Raw genomic sequence first — 12243 nt, 5'->3', positions numbered from 1 at the left:
TGTATTTGGGCTCTCGACACAATGCTACAAGGCAGGCAGGGCTCTGAGAAGTCAGCAGCGATGAGCCGAGGGCTCTTGGAAGAAAATCCGTGGTCCTCCGTCATGCCAGCCCAGGAGTGGAGCCGTGTTAGATCAGAGCATCGTTTTCTCTAGAGCCTCACAAATTAGGCACTGGGGTGTCCCAAATGGTCATCTGAAGGCAGCCAGTGGCAAAAGCTGATTTTCTTTTAATGGTGACAGGGTCGGCTAGCACGTACAGGGAGCTATTAAGCAGTAACAAGTCTCAGCCCCTATCAATCTCAACTTCATTTTCAAGTGATAAGCAAAGATAAAAAGACATCATCACACGAACTCTGCGTGCAGCCCACCTCTTTCTTGTTTTGCAAGGGGGCAGGGGGTGGGCACCACTTGCATCCCTCCAAATTTCCAAAGACAGACAGTTTCCAAATAACATGTTCAGTACACGCACCCAAGGGCACGAGGAACATCACCTCCCCCCTTCCATCGCCGCTCTGTTATTTTAAGCAGATAATTTTGGAAAAAGCAAACGCAAGAAGCAGAAGGAGCTATGTCAAGCTGCAACAATTAATAAATGCCAAACAGATGCACACCATCCTCCATGGGATGATGTATGCGACAGGCTGGGGCAAACCCCAGCGAATGCATTTCCGAGCTCAGCGCCCGAGGGCTAGAACAGGTAACGACAGAGAGGAGGGGAAGGGAAGGAAAAAAAAAAAAAAAAAAAAGAAAAAAAAAAATCACAATTATAAAAAGTAACTGTCAGAGAAAACACTGAAAACAAGCAGGCGAGAGAAGTGACAGCACGGATGAACAACAGTGGCGGTGAAAGCAGTGGCAGATGCGGAGATGCTGTCAGGAGGCTGGGAAGGGCCGTGTTCCTGGAGAATGATAGCCGCGGCTAACGGTCCATCGCTGCAGCCCTACCACGGGCACGGGGCGTGATTTATCCCCCAGGACAGACCCCAGCCTCCCTGGGAGATGGTTGTCCATAGCTGCCGTGGCCAGCCATGGAAAGACTCGCTGCTTGCTTTCATTAAAGACTCCAAAGGAAGCAGAATTTCCTCTCCCCCTTCTCACAAGCTGATCCAGCATTTAATTAAGCTCCAAATAAAAACCCCACACACTTTTATTTCCCAGTGTAAAATTGGCCGATGGCTGCGTCCAGCCCTGGGTCTCTGTCTGTCTTTCCTGGCATTGGGAGCATTTGTGTATCCAGTGCCTTCTTGGAAAGGTGCATCACCTCATCTCTTACCACTCACCCCATTTAGGTGCTGCTTCTGTACTAAGTCAATCCCTAAAATATTTGCCATCAATATATCAGATATGTAAATTAGTATTTAAGTTCTGATACCAATTAAAGACTTAATCTCCAGCCATGCAGCCAAGACAACGCTGCCAAGGAGCAGTCGTTCCCAGCCTACGGTTCACGGTTGGTCCCTGCTACAGAAAAAGTCACCTTGTTCCAACAATCCCTGCTGAAAATCCCAGCTACTCCCTACGTGCAGCCACAGGGAAACCCCAGCTTTCCGCGTCTCGATCCAGCACTGATCTCGGCTGAGGTCAGTCCATCACCATCGCTGAAGGTCTGACCTGGCCGCGGCTGGGGCTTTCCCTCCACCAGCTCACCTCTCCAGGCAGGGAAGAGCTCCTACAGCAGCTCTGGGACATTTTTGCCTGTGACTACCCACGCTTGTCGACCAGGCCGGAGGAATGCAGCATGGTCAGTCCTGTTTGCTCCTGGAAACGTCTGGCTTCACTCTTAAACGCAGAACTGAAACCATTTGCAAGTCACTTGCTGACCCTCCACACCCATTCTGCAGTACAGGACGCCAATAATTATTTACCCAGCAATATATTAAATAGAGAGACAAAAAAAAAAAAAAAAAAAAAAAAAGGCTTTTAGGACAAGCAAGCAGAAATACTTATCATTTCCTTCAATCTAGGGTTGGGTTTTTGAGAGTCATTCACTTCCAGGTGACTGACAGCAGCGTTTTATGATGAAATACTGTTTGCAAAAACATCTTGCCTAAAAACGGTTCCACCAGAGCTAACAAATTCCATCAGCTAATCCGATGTTGCCACCCACAAGACGTATTGCTCATGGATACAGGCGTACAAGCCCCAGGACGCGGCATCAGTGGCGGGGTGGGGTGGGAAGCTGATCTAAATGATCTGCGCCAAGACTCTGCATCTTTGCAACGAGGAAAACCGAACACCAGTTTTATTGCAGCCTTCCCCTTGAGAGTCAGGAATCTTACCATGAATTACAACGCACAAGCAAGCAGTGTTTGGTCCATTCTTGGTCTCAAGCACCTTTGGGTGCCCTGGCTGCAAGCCCTCTGGGTGCCCAGTGGCACTGGGTACGCTCTCCTCCATGAGCTGGTTGCACTCAAACACCGCGCGCAAGACAAGCCCGAGCACGTTGTTTTCTCTTTGCGACGCGTTAGGACTCCGAGAAGCACTTATTTGGAGAGTGCCTTTATTGGAACTGCCCGGGACAACGATAACGCAAGTGCACAGAAAGGTTTACTCATTCCCCAAGTGCAGAAGTAGCATTAAATACATTTTTCAACCCGTGCTGGCGGGAGGGAGGCAACGTTCCCATTCCGCACAAGGGGAAACAGGGATACAGAGAGATGAAGTGATCAACCCAGGGTTTCTGAAGACCATCAGTAGCAGAGCAAAAATCAGGAGTCTCTGCATTCCCAGTGCACCACTAAAGTCTGCTACAACATTATATTTTTAAGACGGAAGCCCAAGAATATTTCAAAACTTAGATTAGCTTCAGAAAGCAGCACACAAGGACATCCCTGAAGTTAATGATCTATTTGACGGGCTTAGATTAAAGTTTAAGGAGATTATTTGAGAATTCTCAAATAACAGCAGGTCAGTAAAAAGCCCGCTCTAGCCCAACTGAAGTGACCCATAAGCCCAGTCCTACCACAACCAACATTTCCGAGGTTTGGTATTGTCTTCTTCACTCTTTAAAAAGCCCCTGGAATATTTAGAAAGTGCTCATCAAAAATGAGCGGAGAAGCACGGAAATAAAATGCAAACCCCTTCACCCCAGTGTCCCAAACACCGTCAGCTCCTCAGAGAGGAGCATCTCGCACCGGGCAGAGGAGTCATCCCCTCCTTGCTTCCCTCAGCAGCTAAAGGAGAGAGCTGGGAGCCTACATCCCATCCTGAAATAAAGGTCCAGGGCTGGGAGATTGACTTATCCCCTTAGATCAGCCTCTTCATTTCCAGATGACTAAATCAGTTGTGACACGTGTGGCCCAAGAGACATTCAAGCAGCCTCACGCAGAAGGCTTCCCAGATGTGGCTGCACTAACCTGGGTGATACAGGCAGTCAATTCAGAGGCCACCCGTTCTCATTAGGAAGCCCTTGGGCTGTCTGCACCAGCCAGGTCCCACCGTGCTCACACCCTGCCTCGGCACGCGCTGCGCTCAGTCCCTGCGAGACTCTCGGGCACAATAAGTTAAAAAAAAAAAAAAAATTGAAAAAAAAAAGTCAAAAACCCACACAAGGTAGAGATTTTCAAAAACACAAGGCAGGGAAGGTAATTAAACCAGCTGAGGTGTTCCCTGCACCTCGGGCTAGCATTGGGGAAAAAAAAAAAAAAAAAGAAAAAAACCCACATGCGCACAGGCAGAAAAAGGCAATAGCCCATAATATGCACCCTGGTGCTTCTCGGAGGCTTTTATCTAAACGTTGCCAGGGTGATGTGTACATAAGCCTGTCCTTGCTCTGAACCGCAATCACCAGCTTGACAGAAAACACCCAACTGGGATCCGCGGACAGGTAATCGTCAGGAGGCGTTTGGTTGGGGCTGTAACCCGGGACATCCCGCCGGCACCCGACAGCTCCCGCTCCCCCCGGCCCACGGGGATGCTGAAAACCACGGGAAGGAAGAGGCTGTGGGACAGCAGGGCTGATGCCACTCGGCTTTGCACAGACCCAAACCCATCCACGCTTGGGAGGAGAGGGGCACAGGAGGGCATGGCAGGGTGCACGGGCAGGGAAGGAATTTGGGGTTTTTTAAAAAGGAGTCTTTCCTAGTTCACAACATCAAACTCTTTTAGGAGGTGAGGAATCTCCCAGGAGCTCGTCCCAGGTGCTACTGGCAGGGACCGTAACTGCAGTGAGAGGTGGGACCAAGCCCTCTGGAGAGGAGAAGTTTGTGGGGTGGAGTTACTCCCGCAGAGAACAAGCCCCCACCAACTGCTGAAGGAGTAACGCACCCTTTCCCATGAAAGGGATGGAGCAACACGCTTGGAAAGCCACCAAGGCAGAACCAGATCAGTACTACACTGAAAAAAAAAAAAAAAAAAAAAAACAACCTAAAAAAAAAAAGCCAACAACAACAACAAAAATCCCACCCTTGACAACCTCCCCCCGTTTCGCACATGATGCTGGCTGCAGGAGGCAGATGGAGGGACCCAGCAAGCGCAGCCTCACCACTCCAGGATTTTCTGAAGCACTGTTGTTGAAACTGGCAACTTAACCAAAAAAAAAAAAATCCTCCAGTACAATTTAGAAAGAAACATTATTTCCAATTTAATGAGAAAAATATTTTAATTACAGTATTTAGCAAGTTATGACTATGCCAAAACATTCTCCTGGGAAGGCTGCGCATATTTTCCCTGAACTTCAAGCAAGGGAGAACGGAAGAGGGAAGGGGAGAAAGCACAGGAGGAAAACCGCAGAGAGGAAGACAAGCAGCTAGGAAAAGCTTTTGCAAAAGCAACAGCAATTTTTTCAAACGCCCGGTCAGCCAGTAGCTGATGTAAAACGAAGATGGACCAGGTACCAGCATTTCGGTGGCTCTGTTGTTACCAGCCTAAGGTTCCTCCAAAGCAGCAAGGTCTCTCCCTTTTGGGGACACCTTGGTCTTGCTCAGTGACCATCAGTCCCACTGCCACCGGACACCATAAGAACAGGACCAGTGTCAGGGAGGCAGCTTGATAGGCAGAATTGCCGTATCTGGCAGATGATTCATCGGTCCACAGGTTCTTGGGTCTTTGAATCACATCTGCTCATAAATACCAGAGGGTTTTTTCACACCTAATATTATTACAGCGAACAGCCAAAGGAGGACTCATTTCAGCTGCCTTAGAAAAATATTTCCTCCTCTTTTTGGCTTTCACAGGGTTACAGGAAGGGACCGGCAGCAGAGGCTCCCCAACAAACAATCATTCTGTCTGTTGGGACTTTGGGTTTCAGCTACTCCTGAAGTAATTAAAAGGTTAAATAATGAATGGGAGAAAGAAAAAGAGGACTAAAATAAAACCAGAGTCATTGTTTACTTCCCGGTGTTGGTTTTTAGATGATATCTAGCTCCTAACCAGGAACTCAAACAGCAGGGACTCACTTTGATAAAACACATCCTTCCTCTGTACCGCGGGCACTTGGGGAGCTTGCGATCCCCGCTCCCCTGGAATGAGAGGGACTGGGATTTTCCAGTCATGCAGGGATGCCGAGCACCCCGCCTCGGGCTGCCGGATCCCAGGACTTGCCAACAGGACGCTTGGAAAAATCACTGGCTGCCGGCTCGCTCACGGAGCTGAGACAATTCCCTTTTCTCCTCGTGAACCCCAAACCGTCAGAGCTCAAATTAAAACAGGAGCTGGGGTCACACTGGGGGGGGGGGGGGGGGGGTGGCACACACAGGGCTGCCTCCAGAGGCCAGGGGTGCAGGTTTGGGAGACCCAACTTGGGCCACGCGCCGCAGCCCGTCGAGGTGATTCACGCCATCGACGCGCGGGGCGAGTGCCGGCCCCGCGCTAAGCCACCTGTGTCATCTGTCAGTCCTCGAGAATACACTGTCAACCACAGCTTCAAATTTCCTGAAACTGGAGATAATTGTTGGTTTTGGCCCGGCTCTGAAACGTGCACAGTGCGCCAGGCTCAAAGGCTTCTTGGGAACGCGTGATTTAGTAGGAGACAAAAAAAACCCCGACTCCAGCAAAACTCCAGGCTGGAAGGAGGCTTCAGTATACCTCGACAAGCTGCATTATTGCTTTTTAAATGTTCCTCCTAAACCACGTCTCCCTCCTGCTTCAAACGCCCGCTGCCGTTAGACCAAAGCGCCAGACCAGAACCGGGAGCCACGACACAAAGCAGAGCCGTTGCTGCCGCCAGCGAAATCACGCATCGCCTCGCGCGCCTGCAGCCCGGCCTGCCTTTTCCCAGCTCTCACCCATCCCAGGCAAGCACTGGGTTTTGGAAACCAGCGCGTATATGTGGGGAAAACCTCGGGAACAGGGGCAGCTACAGCTTCAGCATCGCCGAACGCCCATTTGGGAAAACCTCCCAGGCAGAAGCCAGGTGCCCAAAGGATGGGACTGGGTCGCTCGACTTGGAGGACAAAAAAACCCAAAGGCGTTACAGAAAAAGTTTTTGCTTTTCTAAGAAGCTCCAAGGCAGCCAGCACTCGTGTGGTCAGCTCCACGCTGGATGTACACGGCCGCAAGAAAGATGCCTAATGCTCTCACGGGAGCTCAAAGCTGCAACAGAAAATGAGCCTCAGAGCCGGGTCTGCTTCCAGCGTGGTGGATTAAAACACGGCTCCGGCCTTTTGGTTTTTATTTCTTTTGTATTTACCAGGGAGCGCGGCTCTGTTCCGCAGGCTGGGTAGGCGCAGCTCCCTGCGAAGTCGGACCCAGACGGGCTGGGATGAAGCAAGCACGGCATTTCCCAGAAGAAAGCGAGTCATCCCACTGCACAGAGCCTTCCCCACGGGAGACGGCCCGCTTGCACCCCTTTGCTCAGCCCATCTTGGCAAAACGGAGACCCTAAGCCTCCCTCTTTCACTGCTGGCCACGCAACCTGGGAGATGCTCCCTTCGTTACGCGCCGCATCCAAGGGAAATATTTCGATGGCCCTTTCCCCAGACTGGTAGCACATCCAAGGTTTGCAGCACACCTCCACCCCGGCACTGGGTGATGGAGGTACCCATCCGTGCCACCGCTACCGGCACCATCTGCCGATCCAGCCCCCGGGAAGGTGGCACAGGGACACCATCACGTCCCTTCGCCATGGCCAGGCTCCGGGGACGGCGCAGAACTCCCTGCCAAAGCCCCGGAGCGCGAAGGAGTTAAAGCGGCCTCATTGCTGAGGGATTTCTCCGTAATCTGTACACATGTCATGGGGATCAGGACTGTGGGTGGTAGTGCTAGTCTGTGGCAGTCGTTCAGGCCCACGGCCCAGCACCTGACTTGCTCAGAAAGCCCTCTTATCCCAGCACTTTTCAAATTTAATTAAGAGGGACCTGTGACGGGCTTAACGCCGCCGCTGTGCCAGCCCGAAAGCGCTGGCCGGAGTTTTTGCACAAAAGGCAGGAGGGAGCGGTGACACAGCCGAGGGATCGCTCAGCCGGCACCGGGAGCCTCAGAAGGGCTTTGCGGTTTCACCCAAACCACAAAGCAACAGCAGGGAAGAGAGAGGGGAAGAAAAAAAAAAAAAAAAAAGAAAGAAAAAAAAAAAAAAGGAAAAAAGTGAAGGTGATGCTGAGAGCAAGGGGTCAGATTCTTTTCTGCAGAGGTAATAGTGGAACCAGAAGGAAATGCAGGTTAATAAAAAAACAGGCTCTGTTAGTTAAAGTTTGCCAGCCTGAGAGCACTGAGCATCTGCAGCACCCGGGGACGCAGCCAGAGCCCCCGCGTCGAGCCAGGTCCCACCCGCACGCGGCCGGCGAGGAGGGTGCTGCCGGAGGAAAGCAGGCAGAGCTGCCAGCAGCACCTGCTCCGCGGGGCAGAGAGGTTGGGCAGGGGAACAGGGAACGTCCACAGCGCTCTTGCGATGGGAAAGCTGCCGGTCACGGCAGTCCATCGCCCCTGAAGGAGGATGGCGCTCATCCCTCCTCGCCTCGGAAATGCATCCGTCCTGGGTGCCATTTGAGGAGGAGGCAGTCACGGAGCACAGCCACAGGCACTAATTTAATGTTTTTCAGGACAATTTGTCCCAGGAAAGTTAACTCCACTTAGGGCAGGGCCCATCGGTTTGGCAGCGTAACGGTGAGAATACCAGAGCACCGGTCCAGGAGGAAGATCCCCGGCTAACACAAACAAACTAAATAGAGACTCATTTCCTAAAATTAGTCCTAGGCCAAGATCCCAGGTGGAAGTTATGTCATTAACTGCTAATACAATTACCTGGATGACAGCAGCTATACGCCTCGACTTGAAATCTGAAGTCTTGGTTTGAGATTGGGACTGAAGGGTTTGGGTCCCCCCCTCCTATTTTTGGCTATTTGGCAAACTGGCTGAGAGCAGGAAATTCGGAAGAGAAACAGTTTCAGTGTCAATACTTCGCTGAGTCTATTTACCATGGGCTATTTGTGTTAGATAATCACACAGAAGTGTCTCACCTCCTCCACTCGTCAAGTGCCAAATGATGTCATGGAAGCGGCATCCAGAGCAGGAGCCAAAATGAACCAAGGTAACCTGGGCCCGGCAGGAACACCGCTCCGGAGCGCCCACAAACGCACCAAAACCAGCTCCCCTTCTCCTCCCTGGGCTGCCCATCGCCAGCACGGGGCCACGGAGGGGGAGCACAGCCCCTCACCCACCCCAGACAGACCCAGCTTGGAAAGAAGCCCAGGGCTGAAGTGCCACCATCCGAGCGCCTGAGCAAGTCCGGAGCCGACAAACACGACCGCACACAGGTAACTTTGTGAGTTGGGTCCTCTGCCTTCAGACGAGCCCAACCACGGTCACTAGTTCCCAATTTTTAAACTAGTCATGGCTCCGGCTGAGCTCTGTCTCCCTTTAACGCCTCTCAGCCAGCGACAGCCATCAGCACCCAACAGCCTCCGTAAAGCTAAAATTGTCAGATTCCTCCTGGCCGAGTCCCAGCCTTCTGCTCCGGGTGGGACTGTCACACCCTGCCTGTCTGTAATGGCATTTTCTCCACACTGTGCACAACTGCAGAGGGCTACGCTACATCTGTGTGGGACCCTCAGGACACCCCGGTGAGGCTCCTCACTCCCCATGAGGACCACCAAGAGCATCCTCCAAGCCAAAATACAGCCCCAAGTACCAGCAGGTTTCCAGTGCCTGCAGCTCTGTCTTGCATCTCAACCCACTCCTCCAATTTCTGAGCGCCAAGCCCCAGCTAAACCCCCTGACCCAAGCACGTCAGTGAGCACCGCGACTCGGCAGCACCTTAGCAGGGGGTGGCAGCAGGGGTGCGAGCCATGCGTGGGTGAGTAAGTGGCCACCTCCAAGCCATGACGAGCCACAGCATCTCGCCCAGGGCCACTCGGCTCCATTAGCTTTCACTCACTCCCACAGGAGGCAGCCACAGAAAAAAAAAAAAAAAAAAAAAAAAAATTAAAAAAATAAATAAAAAAACCCACAAAAACATACTCCTCGCTGCTGGGAGCATCCGAGGGGATGAACCGAAGGTGCCCGAGCGCAGACAGCAGCGTAGGTCCGTTCGGGTGGCTTCCGCCACGACCGGTCCCACACCCACTGGGGTCACCCACGGGGTGCTCCCACCCAGCTCTCCGCATTCCTGCGCCCTGGGAGCCGCTCGGATGCGGCCAGACGCAGGCCCTGGCACCGCGCTCCCAGCAGCCAGCCCCGCCTGCGCCACGAAATCCCTTAATCGGGGCGAGCAGCAGGGAACCGGGACAGAGCGTAACCGGCTGTCGCTGAACAACCGCCACTCCTGCCCACCCACGTCACACAAGCCCCGTGGGGCGCCAGCCTCTCCCGACAGCACCCCGGCTCCGGATTGACACCTCTGGCCCCATGGCAAGCAGGAAGGAAGAGCGGGATGGCAGCAGGAATGTCAATACACCCCGCACGTGTCCAAACACGTTTCCTCCGGGCGCGTCGCGGGGCCAGGGAGCTGCTGCCCAGCTGGGGGAACTGGGATGAGGATCGTTCTTGGGAAGAGCTCCCAAATCCCAGCCCAACCCACCAGCGAGGCTGCGGCCAGTGGGGCAGGGCAGGCACAGAGCAGCTGGGGGTCCGGGGCACCCGTGGGAGCACCCTGGACGGATTTCCAGACCCTTGCAGGGGAGGGGACCCACGCAAACCGAGGACAACCCACAAGCTGGCATCCCCTCCAGCTCCGTTCAGCTCTCCGCAGGCAGGCTCCAAAAACACATGCACAGGGGCCGCAGGGACAGGCCTGCAGGATCTTTCCTTGGCAGACCTCAAAAAGAACGATCTCACCATTTTATCCCACTATGTAAAAAAAAAAAAAAGCAAAGGGGGAGGCGAGGGGGCACATCGGGCGATTAAATATCCACGGCAGAGGATGACAGGAACACAGGGACCAAGGAGAAAAGAAGAAAAAAAAAAATTCTGCTTTTTATTATTAAACTATTATCTCAAATTTCTAATAAGCAGGTTGAAGTTTAAATTACAAGATCTCTAACAAAGTCAGGACCCAAACAGTTCAGGAGCCTTCAGATAACAATCGCCTTGCCCCAGCTCAGTTTCAAGTCATTTCTCCAGGCAGACAAAGCTCCCATTCAGCGCGGGGCAGAGGGACCCCGGGGGTTTTGTTACCCGCAGCGCTGCGGCCCCGAAGAGGCAGCGGCAGGGAGAGGAGCGGGCCCTGCTTTCCCAGTGATGCCGACAGCAACGCACCTGCGGCGGGACGGCACGGCGAGCCCACCACGGGACAACCGAGCCCAGCCCTGGCAGAGCCACCCGAGCCCAGCGCAGCCTTGCAGGTCTCCCAGATTTGGGGTAAAAAATAAAAAAGAGGGGACCCCTGTCAGAGCTGGTCCACACAGGGTGGAAACCACTGGAGAAGCCAGCTGTGGTCCCCGGGAAGGATAACGGCAGAGCCAAGTGATGTCCCACAGCTCACTAGTGATGGGACTAAACCTCAAAGCATGCCTTCTCCTGGTAATCCGGCAGGAAGGATACACCCAGCCTCTGATAAATGAGAGCTCTGCTGAAATTTAAGGGGAAGAGACATTTGATAGCCATTTGGGGAAGGTGAAACTAGGCGAGGAGAGCAAACCCTTCACCAGGTGATAAGCAGAGAGCTCCTGGAGCAAGGAGCAGTGCAGGCTCCATCTCCAGCACCAGAGCATTCCTCCCACAAGGCATCCTTAGTGCCTACTTCAAAAGCATCCTGAACTGGAAAAAGCCAACATTAAACAAACCCCCCAAGGGCAGGGGCTCCCAAACAGACTGAAGGACCTGCTGACGACCATCTGATTTCTTCTAGCTCCTGTGCCACCGGACCTCTGGGGCCCAGATGCCTGGCTGATACAGGGTGCTTTGCAAGTGTGGACACCCCAGCCCCCCTTTCACCTGTGGGTTTGGGGATGCTAACCCATTTTCAAGTCAAGCTCACTGGAAATGGCACCACAGGAGCCTTCAGAAGCTCCCTGCCCTGGTCCCACCAGCTGCTGGCCAGGTCTCTGGCCCACCTCCCCCAGGAGGTACCACTGCCTGGAGAGGCAACAGCTCTCAGCTAATTGGGGTTAATTAAACAGCTGCAATAGCACACTGCACCATGCCATGACAACCAGCTTGCGGGGAGCTGGCTGAGGGTCCCAGACACAGGCCTGGGGTTTGCATCCCCTGGGGACCAGCTGGCCAGCACAGCGCTTGCAGGAGATGGCAAGCAGAGCCACACCACCAGCCCCATCCTCAGCACAGGGAGGCAGGATTTGCCTGAAAATCTCACCTCTTCCATGGATTCGCCTGAAGACATCACCTCTTCCATCCCTCCCCTTGCCCCCAGCCTGCTCCCTTCTCATGGCAATGGAGGGCGGGGAGAATTGTCCTCCCCACACTGCCTTTCCCCATGGGTCTTCCCCTCTCTGCCAGCTCCCCCTCTTCTCCCCCTGGCTCGGCATTGAGGCCGATAATTACCGCTGAATAGCCTTCCAGATTCCCATGCTCGTCAGCCTGCCCTCCCCTCCCACCCGCCTCCGCCAGCGAGGAAGGAAGGATTAGCCACCGCTGACCGCAAAGCGGCCCGAGCTGGGGGCCGCGGGGCCGGCAGGGCCTTCGCCCCGGCTCAACGTGAGCGAGCAAGCTCCAGAGGATGATGTGCACCCACCAGCCCAGGAATTTCTGCTGCTCATCATCAGTGGAGGGCTGGATGCAGGAAACGAAGCTGGAGACCTTTCTGCTGAGCACAGGGACTCCAAGACACAGCTCCCCCCCCAATTTACATCCTCTCGTGCAAACCGTCGTGTACAAAATGCTCACAGCACCACTAACGGCTCTCCTCTTCTT

Source organism: Chlamydotis macqueenii, chromosome 18, assembly GCF_036417535.1.
Source record: "Chlamydotis macqueenii isolate bChlMac1 chromosome 18, bChlMac1.mat, whole genome shotgun sequence".
Taxonomy (NCBI): domain Eukaryota; kingdom Metazoa; phylum Chordata; class Aves; order Otidiformes; family Otididae; genus Chlamydotis; species Chlamydotis macqueenii.
Note: the sequence above shows the minus strand (reverse complement) of the source record.